General features: G+C 41.5%; 1 protein-coding gene across 1 annotated transcript in view; it reads right to left on the bottom strand.

Moving 5' to 3' along the window:
* The window catches only part of slc22a16 (solute carrier family 22 member 16), a 61,912-nt gene that overhangs the window by 2,276 nt on the left and 46,655 nt on the right, over positions 1-12,981 (bottom strand). The gene's annotated exons all lie outside the window — the stretch shown is intronic.

Raw genomic sequence — 12,981 nt, 5'->3', positions numbered from 1 at the left:
CATGCACACAAGCACACAAAAATATATTGGCCTTTGTCACATGTAGCCTATAGGGCAGGGATCATCAACTAGATTCAGCTGCAGGCCAATTTTTTTCCTGTGTGGTTGGTCAGGGGGACGGAACATAGTTCTCAAATAATTTGTAGACTGAGCCCAAACAGTAACAAGGTTTGAAATGATTATGTTTCAGTCAGATATTTGTGATTGTATACAATAATATCTCTCTATTATGCGTGGGAATACTTTAGAACAGATTAACAAAAATAAAATCACTTGGAGCTGATTTGCTGGTCTTTTATGTCCAGCAATAAAAATAAAAAAAATATTTGGAGGGTCAAATAATAAAATCACCCGCAGGCCAAATGCAGCCTAGCGGGCTGCAGGTTAGGGAACCCTGCTATAGGGTATGACTCCTTGTTGGCCGGGTCTGGTTAAGGTCAATTCAATGGGTGCGTTCAAGTGGATCACTTTTGTCAAGTCGATGGTCACCTCTTTTCAAAGTGCATTGCATTATGGGGATATAATTTGTCGGACTTACGTATGTCGACTGCATGAATTTAACAAAAATCGTGTGATCAAAGGTCATCAGGTTGACTGCAGTCGACTGCAAGTTTCTGAAGTTGCTCTTCACCGACTTCATACTGCAGCCATCACCTGTATTATGGGAGACTCTATTGTGAATCAATCATTAGGATGTTTTTGTTTGACCCACGCGAACATGACCAAAGACGTGACTGAAACAGGAAACAAATTTGCAGAAATTCAGGTATACAGTGGATATGTACAAATGAATGTGATATTTGAGGCTTTCCCTCTCACCAATTGAGTGTTCAATGTGCACACATATATTTTCAGTTTGTGAGTGTGTGATAATGGGGGTTGAAGACCAGTCTAGCTAACACCAACCTCTCTACGTCCTTGGGTCGTGCGTCAGCTAGGCTAGTTGGAGACATGTTTATTTCAACAAGATAAAAAAAAAACATTTCTAAACAATGGCAATACTGCCATGTTGCACTGAGCCTTGCAGTTGGAAAACCACATGTGTGTCCGACTGTCACAGATAAATCTCCCCCGATTTCTCTCCTCGACTTTCGTCTACAGTCAGCTGCTTTCACCTTACCACTCAAACCAGCCACTTTTTGGACCCTTTCAAAAATGGGGGTATTAAAATATTTGACATTTGTAGCACAAATCAATGTAAGGAGACCAACAAAAATTACGTAAAAACTTTACAAAAAGGATAACATTCCTTTAAAAAGTGTTGTTGTGACCAAATGATGCAGCGTTGGATTATATCATTTTTCTTTTGTCATGGTGAAGGACCATAAAACCTAATTGAATGGATATGCTATGGGAGCAGAGTTCAGAGTTCAGAATTCAAAGTTTGGATGTAATTGAGCGGTAAGGTACAGGGACATGGGGTGCTGAAAGGGATTTTTGAGAGGGACAATGGGGTCTGTGATAAGCAAGAAGGTAGAATGGGTCAGGTAAGGGTTAGGGTTAAAGTTAGGGCTAGGGTTAAGTCCAAGGATATTGTTAAGGCTAGGGTAAGGCCGGGTGAAGCAGTGATACCCAATTCCCCACCTACTGATATTACTGGAAATTCACTACAATGATACTCAGCTCAGTTACTGTATGTTAAACACTGATCTTTCTGTCTGGGAGAATACAAGCATTCCCAGGTTCCGTAGGCATAAGGCACGGTTTACTGTGACAGAATTGTGGGTTGTGGCCATTCTAAATACAGTTGAAGTCGGAAGTTTACATACACCTTAGCCTAATACATTTAAACTCAGTTTTTCACAATTCCTGACATTTAATCCAAGTAAAAATTCCCTATCTTAGGTCAGTTAGGATCACCACTTTATTTTAAGAATGTGAAATGGCACAATAATAATAGAGAGAATGATTTATTTGAGCTTTTATTTCTTTCATCACATTCCCAGTGGGTCAGAAGTTTACATACACTCAATTAGTATTTGGTAGCATTGCCTTTAAATTGTTTAACTCGGGTCAAACGTTTCAGGTAGCCTTCCACAAGCTTCCCACAATAAGTTGGGTGAATGGTGAATTTTGGCCCATTCCTCCTGACAGAGTCAGGTTTGTATGCCTCCTTGCTCGCACACGCTTTTTCAGTTCTGCCCACAAATGCTCTATAGGATTGAGGTCAGGGCTTTGAAATGGCCACTCTAATACCTTGATTTTGTTGTCCCTAAGTCATTTTGCTACAACTTTGGAAGTATGCTTGGGGTCATTGTCCAAAGAGGAGACCCGATGTCTTGAGATGTTGATTCAATATATCCACATAATTTTCCTACCTCATGATGCCATCTATTTTGTGAAGTGCACCAGTCCCTTTTCGCACCAAAGTACGTTCATCTCTAGGAGACAGAACGCGTCTCCTTCCTGAGGCAGTATGACGGCTACGTGGTCCCATTGTGTTTATACTTGCGTACTATTGTTTGTACAGATGAACGTGGTACCTTCAGGCATTTGGAAATTGGTCCCAAGGATGAACCAGACTTGTGGAGGTCTACAATTTGAAGTTTTAAATATAAGTTTGAAATACATCCACAGGTACACCTCCAATTGACTCTAATTATGTCAATTAGCCTATCAGAAGCTTCTAAAGTCATGACATAATTTTCTGGAAATTTCCTTGTCGTTTAAAGGCACAGTCAACTTAGTGTATGTAAACTTCTGACCCACTGGAATTGTGATACAGTGAATAATAACTGAAATAATTTGTCTGTTAACAATTGTTGGAAAAATGACTTGTGTCATGCACAAAGTAGATGTCCTAACCGACTTGCCAAAACTATAGTTTATTTACAAGAAATTTGTAAAGTGTTTGAAAAACGAGTTTTAATGACTCCAACCAAAGTGTATGTTAACTTCCAACTTCAACTGTACTTGCTCAGACTATATTTGCAATATCTTTCCTAAAGAGTAGTGAGTGAACCACTGTTGATGTATGTGAAGTTTGGCCCATGCTGTGGTTTTTCACTGTTTCCTTATGTGTACTGGTCCTTAACCAGGCGAAGTGTACCCAGAAAAGCAAAGAGAGAGCAAATACACTGCACATAAAAATGAAAAGAAAATTGGCCAAATATGTATTACGGAATGTATTTCCAATGTATATCACAATATATGTTAAAAGCATTGTAAAATGTATTTAATGCATGTAAAAAAAAATGCATTAAAGAGTATTTTATAATATATTTTCACATGTACCTATCAAAATATTTGGAAAATATATTTTTAAATGTATTTGGAAATGTTTTGTCAAATATATTCCAACATGCAATTAAATGTATTTGTAAGAAAAACCTATGGCAAATATAATAAATTGTCCAAATCAAATTGTAACGAAATTACAGTCTTAATTGTTCAACTTTAGTAGGCATTACATGTACTTGGTATCACATGTACTTATGTCAATCTCATTAAGACTGCAGAACTGGCAGTGTCCACACTTAACCTTTAATTACAGAATAGAAGATAACACATTAAATGGCATGACAATCTGGCAAAGCGTTACAGACCAAGCCACGCCCCCACAAGCCACGCCTCCAAGTCTTCTAACAGGTGGCGCCCGCTACAATATATTTTGTCAAAATGCATTTTTATTGTACTTGACACATACAGTACCAGTCAAAAGTTTGGACTAGCCTACTCATTCCAGGGTTTTTCTTTATTTTTACTATTTTCTACATTGTAGAATAATAGTGAAGACATCAAAACTATGAAATAACATATATGGAATCATGTAGTAACCAAAGAAGTTACAGGTGTGGCATATTAAGAAGCTGATTAAACAGCATGATCGTTATACAGGTGCACCTTGTACTGGGGACAATAAAAGGCCACTCTAAAATGGGCAGTTTTGTCACACAACACAATGTCACAGATGTCTCAAGTTTAGAGGGAGAGTGCAATTGGCATGCTGACTGCATAAATGTCCACCAGAGGTGTTCCCAGAGAATTTAAGGTTAATTCCTCTACCGTAAGCTGCCTCCAATGTCGTTTTAGAGATTTTGGCAGTACGTCCAACCGGCCTCAAAAACAGCAGACCACATGCAACCACGCCAGCTCAGGACCTCCACATATGGCTTCTTTACCTGCGGGATCGTCTGAGACCAGCCACCCGAACAGCTGATGAAACTGAGGAGAATTTCTGTCTGTAATAAAGCCCTTTTGTGTGGAAAAACTCATTCTCCCAAGTGTGTGGGCCTATGCCCTCCCAGGCTCACCCATGGCTGCGCCCCTTCCCAGTCATGTGAAATCCATAGATTTATAGAATCCATAGAATTTATTTCAATTTCCTTATATAAACTGTAACTTAGTAAAATCGTTGAAATTGTTGCATGATGCATTTATATTTTGTTCAGTATAGTTTGTTGTCATTAGTTCCAGTACAGTACAACATTAATACAATTTTTGTTGATTGGAAACAACAGCTCTATATTCATTTCTGTTTTATTCACCTGCAAGAAAGCATGTTCCTTTAAGAGTGACTGATGACGTCACAGCTAGCGCAAGCTCGCAGTGTTAATTAGCCTAACTCAGCTATCACAGCAGATATCGCAGATCAACAGAATCATTTTCAAAGGAGAGACAATCATCATTCCTACCAGTCTCAGAGAAGAGATTTTGACAAAGATCCATGCTGGACACATGGACATGGAAAAGTGCAAACAGAGAGCATATGACATTTTGTTTCAGCCCGGGATGTGCAAACAAATAGAGGACATTGTTGGTAAATGCCCCACCTGTCTTGAACTACGCCCCTCAAACGCCAAAGAGCCAATGTTACATCACCACATCTGCAGCTGAAAGCAGACTTTGCCAGGCATGGCATCGTAGAGACTATCATATCTGACAGTCAAAGGAGTTTGAATCCTTCACAAAAGCATGGGATTTCACACACATCACCAAAAGCCCACATTACCTTCAAAGTAATGGCCTTGCTGATCTGAGCTTCAACCTGAGGTCGTCAGCTACAAGGAAATCCATGCGAAGCGTGCACAGAGACAACACCAAAAGCGATACAGAGAGTCAGTTAGAATCGAGGAGCATGGCTACCAGCAGTGATCATCCAGCCAGCTGAAACTGAACGTTCATATCATGTCCGCACCGCAGAAGGAGCGGTGTACCGCTGCAATCGGCCTCACCTACTGAACACAAAAGAACACACTGACCAGATGAACTGTTTCTCTGAAAGAGAACGTGATGGACTTAACACACACCCACACCATACTTACCTGCAACACCACAAGAAATGTTGACTGACACAGAAGCATGCTCAGCTTCATACCACACAGGGTCTGGAAGAGAGGTCAAGCTGTAGAGCTGTCCTAGACCTGTAACATGTCAAAGGGTGTAGGCGGATCGCTGCCCTAAAAGATTTACAGACTATTAACTTGCTATTGAAAAGTTAACTTGAAATGCTTTGGTATTGTATTTGCTTGAAATGTTGAGATGTCATTGCTACAGTGAAAAGCTGAGGTGCTGAGAAATCTTGGCTCTAAAAGTAACAGTATGTTGAATCATTGTTTCAGAGTCCCCTTTTTGTTTCCAAGATGGCGTAGCAGTCGGACGTGTGTTTTGTCTTGTCCAGTGTAAATCTATTTTTTTCCTTGTTTTTTCGTATATACCTCGTATATATTTTAATATCACTTTCCATCTACGGACTGAACATACTCTCTTGCAACACGCCTCACCCAATGTGGTATGGATCCGCTATTTTTTATACTTAAGAACCGGAACCCCCATCAAAAGCTAGCCAGCTAACTGGCTACTAGCTAGTAGTCAGTTAGCCATTGCTAGGCCCATCTGCTAGGCCCATCTCCCAGCTAGCTGCAGAGGCCCATCAGCCACTCTTTGGGCTACAATACTTATTTTGCCAATTGGACCGGACTACCAACGTAATTCTGCCCGAGGGGGATTTTTCAACTGACTCCTCCGTTGCGACATCCCCAGAATGCCCACCCGCTAGCCTAGCTAGCCTTGCTAGGCTCATCTGCTAGGCCCATCTCCCGGCTAACCGTAGAGGTCCATCAGCCTCTCCTTGGACTTCAATACCTATTTGCAGACTGGCCTGGACCCCCACCGACCCATCACGACTGGACTACAGACGTGATTTGCCTGAGGGGGTCTCTCAACTGGCTCCTCCATTGCGATGTCCCCTGAATGCCCATCCGCTAGCCTGCTATCCGCGGCCCACTAGCTGTCTAGAGCACATCGGACTGTTAGCTTAAGAGGCCCATCGGACAAATTCTTTGGCCACTATACCTATTTTGCCAATTGGCCTGGTTTACCACACGGAGCCCTGCTGATCCGTCTGCCAACGTAACTGCACGAGGGGGCCACAACAGACTTTCTTCCGTCATGACGTCCCTCAAAGGCCCTTCTGCTAGCTTGCTAGCCCCGGCCCGCTAGCTGCCTGAAGCCACTCACTGGACTCCTATGATCACTCGGCTACACATGCCTCTCCCTAACGTCGATATGCCTTGTCCATTGCTGTTTTAGATAGTAATTATTGCCTTATTTCACAGTAGAGCCACTAGCCCTGCTCAATAAGCCTTAGTTAACACTTTAGTTCCACCTCCCACACATGCGGTGACATCACCTGGTTTAAATGATATTTCTAGAGACAATATCTCTTTCATCGGCACTCTATGCACAGGTTTACCCCCAATGTATTCACATCCTACCATACCCTTGTATGTATATTATGCCTTGAATCTATTCCACCATGTCCAGAAATCTGCTCCTTTTACTCTCTGTTCTGAACGTACTCGACGTCCAGTTATTTTAGCCTTTAGCCGTACCCTTATCCTACTCCTCCTCTGTTCCTCTGGTGATGTGGAGGTTAATTCAGGCCCTGCAGTGCCTAGCTCTACTCCCATTCCCCAGGCGCTCTCATTTGTTGACTTCTATAACCGTAAAAGCCTTGGTTTCATGCATGTTAACATTAGAAGCCTCCTCCCTAAGTTTGTTTTATTCACTGCCCTAGCACACTCTGCCAACCCGGATGTCCTAGCCGTGTCTGAATCCTGGCTTAGGAAGACCACCATAAACCCTGAAATTTTTATCCTTAACTATAACATTTTCCGACAAGATAGAACTGCCAAAGGGGGCAGAGTTGCAATCTACTGCAGGGATAGCTTGCAATGTTCTCTCTTACTATACAGGTCTGTGCCCAAACAATTTGAGCTTCTACTTTTAAAAATCCACCTCTCCAGAAACAAGTCTCTTACCGTTGCCGCTTGCTATAGACCACCTTCTGCCCCCAGCTGTGCCCTGGATACCATATGCGAATTGATTGCCCCCCCATCTATCTTCAGAGTTCGTGCTGCTAGGTGAACTAAACTGGGACATACTTAACACCCCGGCCATCCTACAATCTAAGCTTGATGCTCTCAGTCTCACACAAATTATCAATGAACCCACCAGGCACAACATCAAATCCGTAAACACGGGCATCCTCATAGATATCATCCTAAACAACCTGCCCTCAAAATACACCTCTGCTGTCTTCAACCAGGATCTCAGCGATCACTGCCTCATTGCCTGCGTCCGTAATGGGTCTGCGGTCAAGCGACCACCCCTCATCACTGTAAAACGCTCCCTAAAACACTTCAGCGAGCAGGCCTTTCTAATCGACCTGGCTGGGTATCCTGGAAGGATATTGACCTCATTCCGTCAGTAGAGGACGCCTGGTTGTTCTTTAAAAGTGCTTTGCTCACCATCTTAAATAAGCATGCCCCATTCCAAAAATGTAGAACCAGGAACAGATATAGCCCTTGGTTCACTCCAGACCTGACTGCCCTTGACCAGCACACCGGCGTACTGCATTAGCATCGAATTGCCCCCATGATATGCAACTTTTCAGGGAAGTTAGGAACCAATATACACAAGCAGTTAGGAAATCAAAGGCTAGCTTTTTCAAACAGAAATTTGGATCCTCTAACACTAACTCCAAAAAGTTCTGGGACACTGTAAAGTCCAAGGAGAATAAGAGCACCACCTCCCAGCTGCCCACTGCACTGAGGCTAGGAAACACTGTCACCACCGATAAATCCACGATAATTGAGAATTTCAATAGCCCTGCTACCCCGACCCCGGTCAACAGCCCTGCACCCCTCACTGCAACTTGCCCAAGCCTCCCCCATTTCTCCTTCACCCAAATCCAGATAGCTGATGTTCTGAAAGAGCTGCAAAATCTGGAACCCTACAAATCAGCAGGGCTAGTCAATCTGGGCCCTCTCTTCCTACATTTTTCCACCGAAATTGTTAAAACCCCTATTACTAGCTTGTTCAACTTCTCTTTCATAATGTCTGAGATCCCCAAAGATTGGAAAGCTGCCGCGGTCATCCCCCTCTTCAAAAGGGGAGACACTCTAGACCAAAACTGCTAAGACCTATATATATCCTACCCTGCCTTTCTAAGGTATTCGAAAGCCAAGTTAACCTCTACGGGCTAGGGGGCAAAATTGAGAATTTTGAAAAAAATATGTGCCCATTTTTAACTGCCTCCTACACCAACTCAGAAGCTAGGATATGCATATTATGAACATATTTGGATAGAAAACACTCTGAATTTTCTAAAACTGTTTGAATGGTGTCTGTAAGTATAACAAAACTCATATGGCAGGCAAAAACTTGAGAAGAATACAACCAAGAAATGAGAATTTTGTGGCTGTACTATTTTCGAGACATTGCTAATAGATCACACAGTGACAAAGGATTCATTTCGCACTTCCTACGGCTTCCACTAGATGTCAACGATCTTTATAAAGTTGTTTGAAGCGTCTATGATGAACAGAGACCGGATGACAAGGAAGAGAAGTTGACGTCCCTGGGATGTCGTCACTTCATTATTGCGCGCACCTGCGCGTTCATGTGAGTTCATGTGAGGCGAGACATTTATCAAAAACGGTTTTCAAGACATAGGAGAGGTCGGGTTGAAATATTACTGATGTTTCACGTTAAAAATGGCCCTAAAGATTGATGCTAAACAACGTTTGACATGTTTGAACGAACGTAAATAGATTTTTTTTTAACTTTTCGTCGTGACTTACCCCCCCCCGCCCTACTTTTGAGGAGCCTACTGAACGCCTAACAACATGGAACATCTTGGAGTTATTTGGACATAAATTATGAACTTTGTCGAAAGAAACCACATTTGTTGAGGACCTGGGATGCCCGGAAGTGCCTTCTGATGAAGATAATCAAAGGTAAGGAATTATTTACAATATTATTATTGATATTAGATGGTTACAAGATGGTGCTAACCTATATATCCTAGCCTATTGTTCTTAGCTTAGCACCCCGTTTATTGCAAAGTGTGATTTCCCAGCAAAGTTATTTTGAAATATGGCAATGCGGTAGCATTTACGAGATGTTAATCTATAATTCTTTGAATGACAATATTATAATTTACCAATGTTTTCGAATAGTAATTTTGTAAATTGGAACGCTGATTCACCGGAAGCATTTGAGGGAAAAAAAATCTGAATTTCACCGCTACTGTAAAATGCTGTTTTTGGATATAAATATGAACTTGATGGAACAAAAAATGCATGTATTGTATAACATAATGTCCTAGGAGTGTCATCTGATGAAGATTGTCAAAGTGCATAATTTTAGCTGGTTATCTGCTTTTGGTGACGCCTGTCTTTGAATTGACAAAACATTACACACAGCTATTTTCAATGTACTTTCCTAACATAACCTAACTTTATGCTTTCGCCGTAAAGCCTCTTTGAAATCGGACAACGTGGTTGGATTTAGGAGATGTTTATCTTTCAAATGGTGAAAAATAGTTGATTGTTTGAGAAATTAAAATTATTAGATTCTTGCAGTTTTGAATTTCCCACCATGGTCTCTTGACAATAAATCCCAATACCGGAATCACGTCCTCTTAACAAACAGATCACCGACCATTTTGAATCCCACCGTTCCTTCTCCGCTATGCAATCTGGTTTCCGAGCTGGTCATGTGTGCACCTCAGCCAAGCTCAATGTCCTAAACGATATCATAACTGCCATCGATAAGAGACAATACTGTGCAGCTGTATTCATTGACCTGGCCAAGGCTTTCGACTCTGTCAATCACCATATTCTTATTGGCAGACTCAACAGCCTTGGTTTCTCAAATGACTGTCTAGCCTGGTTTACCAACTACTTCTCTGACAGAGTTGATTGTGTCAAATCGGAGGGCCTATTGTCCGGACCTCTGGCAGTCTCTATGGGGGTGCCACCGGGTTCAATCCTCGGGCCGACTCTTTTCTCTGTATACATCAATGATGTCGCTCTTGCTGCTGGTGATTCTCTGATCCCCCTCTACGCAGGCAACACCATTCTGTATACTTCTGGCCCTTCTTTGGACACTGTGTTAACTAACCTCCAGATGAACTTCAATGCCATACAACTCTCCTTCCATGGCCTCCAACTGCTCTTAAATGCAAGCAAAACTAAATGCATGTTCTTCAACCGATCGCTGCCCACACCTACCTACCCTTCCAGCATCACTACGGTTCTAACTTAGAATATGTGGACAACTACAAATACCTAGGTTTTCTGATTAGACTGTAAACTCTCCTTCCAGACTCACATTAAGCATCTCCAATCCAAAATTAAATCTAGAATCAGCTTCCTATTTCGCAACAAAGCATCCTTCACTCATGCTGTTATACATACCCTTGTAAAACTGACTATCCTACCAATCCTTGACTTCGGCGATGTCATTTACAAAATAGCCTCCAACAAGCTACTCAGCAAACCAGATGCAGTCTATCACAGTGCCATCCGTTTTGTCACCAAAGCCCCATATACTATCCACCACTGCGACCTGTATGCTCTCGCTGGCTGGCCCTCGCTTCATATCCGTCGCCAAACCCACTGGCTCCAGGTCATCTATAAGTCGTTGCTAGGTAAAGCCCCGCCTTATCTCAGCTCACTGGTCACCATAGCAGCACCCACCCGCAGCATGCGCTCCAGCAGATATATTTCACTGGTCATCCCCAAAGCCAATTCCTCCTTCTGCCGCCTTTCCTTCCAGTTCTCTGCTGCCAATGACTGGAACGAACTGCAAAAATCACTGAAGCTGGAGACTCATATCTCCCTCACTAGCTTTAAGCACCAGCTGTCAGAGCAGCTCACAGATCACTGCACCTGTACATAGCCAATCTGTAAATAGTCCATCCAACTTACCTCATCACCATATTGTTATCTATTTTATTTATTTTGCTCCTTTGTACCCCAGTACCGCTACTTGCACACTCATCTTCTGCACATCTATCACCCCAGTGTTTAATTTGCCATACTTGTCACGTCCTGACCATAGTAAGAGGTTATTTTCTATGGTAGAGTAGGTCAGGGCGTGACAGGGAGTGTTTTGTGTTTTTCTATGTTTTGTATTTCTATGTTTAAGTTCTAGTTTTTCTATTTCTATGTTTTTTGGGGGGGTTGATCTCCAATTGGAGGCAGCTGGTCCTCGTCTCTCATTGGAGATCATATTTAAGTAGGGGTTTTTCTTCCTGGGTTTTGTGGGTTACTATATTTTGAGTAGTGTTTGTTTCTCTCTGCGTCACGGTTTGTTGTTTTGTCATTTTCAGTTATTTATGTATTGCAAAGTTTCACGGATTTAATAAAATGTGGAACTACAACCACGCTGCACTTTGGTCTGCTCCTTTCGACATTCGTGACAATACTGTAATAATTTCGCCACTATGGCCTATTTATTACCTCACCCCCCTTATCCTACCTCATTAACACACACTGTATATAGAAGTTTCTCTATTGTATTATTGACTGTATGTTTGCTTATTCCATGTGTAACTCTGTGTTGTTGTTTGTGTCGCACTGCTTTGCTTTATCTAGGCCAGGTCGCAGTTGTAACTAACCTACCTGGTTAAATAAAGGTGAAATAAAAAAATAAAAATAAAAGTCTGTTATGTTGGTGCAGTAAACATGGTTACTTACCTTGATTTCAAACTAAAGAGCACGTATTCAAAAGAAATGCTTTAAAGTATGTAGAATACGTTTCTTTTTTAAAAGAAGGGGGATGTAATATTCATGTGTCAACAAACCGAATTTTGTAATTGGTTGCATTTTACCGTCATTGCATACTGCGCAAAGATTGGTTAAGACCACCCAGGTCGTGAGGTCATTTCAGTTGATCATGGCCGGAGACAAATGAACATGCCATTTATAGCTAGCTAATAAAGAACTACATTTTATGAAGATCTTGTCCTACTGCATTTTATTATTTTGTACAAAGCGTGCAAAACAAGACAGTGAGTACAGTATTTGTTTCCTTATGTTTCCTGTCAAAGTTGCTAATGTTTTAATCTTATTTCTGTCATTATATGTGCTCAATTTTATGCTAGTTAAGAAACTACTGTGTAGATTGATGAGGAAAAATATCTGGGCTTGTGTATGATCTGTCTAGTAATATTATTCCTATCTCAGAGCCATTTTCTTTGGTAGTTAGAGCCTAATGTTAGCTAGATAACATTTAACCTGGTTGATTAGCTACCTGCAGATTCATGCAGGGTAGTAACGTCGGGAGATGGGATTATGGTTAATTGATTAGCTAGCTAGGGTACATGTCTTAATTAACAAAAGACTCCACTATGCAAGTAACCATTTCAATAGAATGTTCATGATGTCAATGTGACAACTGTTGATAGACATAGTTGGTAAATTCGCTCATGCTATCTACAGTGGCTTGCGAAAGTATTCACCCCCTTGGAATTGTTCCTATTTTGTTGCCTTACAACCTGGAATTAAAATTAGAGTTTTGTATCATTTGATTTACACAACATGCCTACCACTTTGAAGATGCAAAATATTTTTGATTGTGAAACAAACAAGAAATAAGATTTAAAAAAGACAACATGAGCATGCATAACTATTCACCATGCTTCACTGTGGGGATGGAATTCTCGGGGTGATGAGAGGTGTTGGGTTT

Source organism: Salmo trutta, chromosome 35 (genome assembly GCF_901001165.1).
Source record: "Salmo trutta chromosome 35, fSalTru1.1, whole genome shotgun sequence".
Lineage (NCBI taxonomy): Eukaryota > Metazoa > Chordata > Actinopteri > Salmoniformes > Salmonidae > Salmo > Salmo trutta.
This window is presented reverse-complemented; position numbering and strand designations above follow the sequence as displayed.